We start from the raw sequence: 4,418 nt of genomic DNA on the forward strand, positions 1-4,418 counted from the left end.
AATCAAAGATAAAAGAAAAAAGTAGGGGGACAGCTTTTGTATCTCTCGTGGTTAATTGATACACCATCAATAACATAATTAAATGACCACAGACTTACTGAGTTGCAGCTCTACTTGAGCAACTGTATGTATTAAAATGAAATGAAAATATGTTAACAGTTTTTATTATATTAATAGCTATCATTTTTTCAGCAATACCTTGAGCATTAATGGGGCTTCCTTGGTGGCTCAGCAGTAAAGAATCTGCCTGTAATGCAGGAGTTAAAGGAGCTGCAGGTTCAATCCCTGGGTCAGGGAGGTCCCCTAAAGGAGGGCATAGCAACCCACGCCAGTATACTTGCCTGGAGAATCCCATGAACAGAGGAGCCTGGAGAGCAACAGGCCATAGGGTGGTAAAGAGTTGGACATAGCTGAAGCAATTTCGCATGCATGTTGAGCATTAGTGTAACTTTTCTCATTTAATATTTACCACGTCATGTTGGGATCCTCCCAACCCAGGAAATGAACCCAGGTCTCCCGCATTGCAGGTGGATTCTTTACCAGCTGAGCCACCAGCTCAGGGAAACCCAAGAATACTGGAGCGGGTAGCCTATCCCTTCTCCAGCGGATCTTCCCAACCCAGAAATCTAACTGGGATCTCCTGCATTGCAGGCAGATTCTTTACCAACTGAGCTATAGGGGAAGTTCCCTCATGAAATAGATGATACTATAAGTAATTTGCATATTAGGAAACTATGATTCTAATAACTAATCTTCCCAAGAGGTATGTAGCTGTTAAATCTGGGAATTTGAAGTGCAGGCTACTTAACCTTTATACCTGTCCTCTTAATCATTGTATTAGAATGCTAATTTCACACTATATTACAATTCTGGTTTCACAAGAGCTATGAAAAAGCGAAAGTCTTTTCATATTGATTCTTTTCTGGCTTGAACTGAATCTCCTATGAGATTCCAAAGTTTCTGGAAAGTGAGCAGCTTGCAGGGAGACCAGTTTTATATTGTATGAAAAGCTATATGCTTACTTACCATGTACGTACCACCATGTGAAAATGAATATGGACATATACACACATACATGGATTAAGAATGAAATTTCCATTCTTGATTCTCCTTAGGTATAGCCATTCTAGGATGAGTAAATTTTTCTGGTGCTATTTATAATTTTTAAGGCTTTTAATAAATTATATTTTTTAAAAAATAAGTATTTATATCAAGATAATCACAGTGATTTAAAAATCAAATAAAGAAATTTCAGTTTAATATGAAAAATACTAGTTATCCAGAGTTCTGTTTTTAATCTTAAAAACATACCAATTAAAAAGAGCAATGATGAAAGGGCACAACCTAGAAACAAGCCATGGGTTAAACTACTGCATCATACGACATCCTTTTAATTAACACACTAAAATACTGAATGAACTGGTAATGGTAACATACAGGTGGTGACATTTCAGGGATAAATCCTAATCTAAGGGATTAATTAGCATTTATTCAAGTACATAATAATGGAGTTTTAGAGGAAAATGGATCCACTGGGCTTGTTTACTCCCTTTTTAACATATAGAGGGCATTTCAATTAACTCTATTGCTTTTAGTGCATTTCCCTGGTGCTAGACATAACATTTTAGTGTCTGAACATAAGATATGAAAAACCAGTGTATTTTCTTCATGTTTTTTGTTTTTTCCATTCCTTTTAAAAGATAATCATAATCTTATTTATTTTTAGCAAGTAAGAAATTAAGTGTGTATTAAAATATGCACAGTATATACTCACTCAAATCCTTTCCCTGGAGACAACTATTGTTAATGGATTCTGAAGATGATTTTAGAATCATTCTTTGTGTCTATAAGATAAACAATGTATACAATTTTCTTTGAATTTTTAAGCAAATGATAAATTTTAAATGATTTATTCTGCACGCTGCTTTTTATGCTCAGCGATGCATAAAAAGGATATTGTTCCACATCACTACAAAAAGCTTCTTTGTTCATTTAATTGGTTGTGTAATATTCCCTTGCATGGATGGGAATACCACACTCTTCATTTAACTACTTCTTTATTGATAGGCCTTTTGGTTGTTTCTGATCTTGTTTTTGCCCTTTCTTGCACTTTATTTTATGCTCCCACCACAATAATGGCTAATTTAAACATAAACCATAGAGGGATCCTGAAAAGGTGGCAGCAAAGGAATGAATGTGTCGAAGACTGAGGGTCAGGTCAGGTGAGGAATCAGTGAACTGCCTTAACAGGGCTCTTGAAGTTGCTGGTGGCTTGGAGCTGCTGCTGGTAGACCGCTGGATGGATCTTGAAACCATACAGCCTGGACACAATCTGGTTGGTGGGCCTCTTTGTCCAGTATTTGGATGTACCGTGAAGAGCATGTGAGGGAAACCAGTGCCAAAGTAGATGCCATCCACGTTTAGGTGCCTCAGTGACTTATGTGTGTTCACATCCAAGCATTTGAGGCAGCAGAGCTTCACCATGGCCTCACTTGGGATGTGTAAAAGGCTGCTGGGAAGCAGTGGTTGGTTTCCACAGTACACACAGGCCCAGTAGCCAGAGTCTTCCTGTTGATACTCTTCCAACATCTGGGCAATGCCACAGTTGATGAGGGTATATTGTTATTCAGTCACTAAGTTGTGTCCAACTCTTTGTGACTCCATGGACTGCAGCATACCAGGCTTCTCTGTCCTTCACTATTTCCTAGACTTTGCTCAAATTCATGTCCATTGAGTCAGTGATGCTATCTAACAATCTCATCCTTTGTTGCTGCCTTCTTCTTTTGCCTTCAATTTTTCCTAGCATCAGGGTCTTTTCCAATGATTCAGCTCTTAGCATCGGGTAGCCAAAGTACTGGAGTTTCAGCTTCAGTATCTGTCCTTCCAATGAATACTCAGGGTTGGTTCCCTTTAGGATTGACTGGTTTGCTCTCCAAGGGACTCTCAAGAGTCTCCTCTAGCACCACAATTCAAAAGCATCAATTCTTCCTCAGTGCTCAGCCTTCTTTCTGGTCCAACTCTCACATCCATACATGACTACTGAAAAAACCATAGTTTTGACTATAAGGACCTTTCTTGGCAAAGTGATGTCTGTTTCTTAATACACTATCTAGATTTGAAATAGCTTTCTTTCCAAGGAGCAAGTGTCTTTTAATTTTGCAGTGATTTGGGAGTTCAAGAAAATAAAGTCTGTCATTGTTTGCACTTTTCTCCCCTTCCATTTGCCATGAAGTGATGGGACCAGATGCCATGATCTTAGTTTTTTGAATGCTAAGTTTTAAGCTAGATTTTTCACTCTTCTCTTTCACCCTCAAGAGGCTCTTTAGTTCCTCTTCACTTTCTGTCATTAGAATGGTATCATCTGCATATTTAAGGTTTTTGATATTTCACCTGGCCATCTTGATTTCAGCTTGAGTCATCCAGCCCAGAATTTTGCATGAGGTACTCTGCATAGAAGTTAAATAAGCCAGGTGACAATATATAGCCTTGACATTCTCCTTTCCCAATTTTGAACCAAACCATTGTTCCATGTCCACTTCTAATTGTTGCTTCTTGACCTGCATACAGGTTTATCAGGAGACAGATAAGGTGGTCTGGTATTCCCATCTCTTGAAGAATTTTCTACAGTTTGTTGTGATCCACACAGTTAAAGACTAGCATAATCAATAAGGCAGAAATTGATTTTTTTTTTCTGGAATTCCCTTGCTTTCTCCATGATCCAACAAATGTTGTCAGTTTGATCTCCTGTTCCTCTGCCTTTTCTAACCTCAGCTTTTATATCTATAAGTTCACAGTTCATGTACTGCTGAAGCCTATCTTGAAGGATTTCAAACATAAAGTGAGGATATAGCAGGCGTGGGTCCATCTGTACAGCATTTCGGCTGCCTACTCAATCAGGTCATTCTTGTTGGTATTGTCTTCCAACTACATAACCAGCCCCAGGTTCAAGATCATATGTAGTCTATAGTGAGGCACCTTCTCATTGAGTCCAGTGACACTGAATTTATCTTTGATGTAGTTTTCATCCACTAAATGGAAGAATTCATTGCCAAGGGGCCCACAGAACCAGGAAATCCAGGACACCTCCTCTGAGCTGCTGGTGTTCATGTCAGTGACTGGACAGGAGCTGGGACCAGGGAGCCTGGGGGGGGAGTGGGGTGGAGGAGGGGGCAGAGGGAAAGGAAGTTTCTGCTTCCAAGGATCCATGGCGATAGCTACAATACAGCCTGCAGACCCAACCGCAGTTTCTAATCTTTTTTATATTACAAACAATTATAACCCAGGATCTCACCTGAATCTTTTAAGTCTACTGCATTGGGAGGCAGGTTCTTTACCACTAGCACCACCTGGGAAGCCCTTTATTACAAACAATACATCAACAAAAAAACCTCATAGGAGTCGTTCTCAAACATACAAGT

The 4,418-nt window shown here is 39.2% G+C and overlaps 1 pseudogene; it reads right to left on the reverse strand.

The window, feature by feature from the left end:
* Positions 1 to 2,230: 2,230 nt before the first annotated feature.
* Positions 2,231 to 4,206, reverse strand: LOC110136029 (casein kinase II subunit beta pseudogene; annotated as a pseudogene).
* Between the last annotated feature and the right edge of the window lie 212 nt (positions 4,207 to 4,418).

The sequence above is a fragment of the Odocoileus virginianus genome, chromosome 30, assembly GCF_023699985.2.
Source record: "Odocoileus virginianus isolate 20LAN1187 ecotype Illinois chromosome 30, Ovbor_1.2, whole genome shotgun sequence".
NCBI classification, from domain to species: domain Eukaryota; kingdom Metazoa; phylum Chordata; class Mammalia; order Artiodactyla; family Cervidae; genus Odocoileus; species Odocoileus virginianus.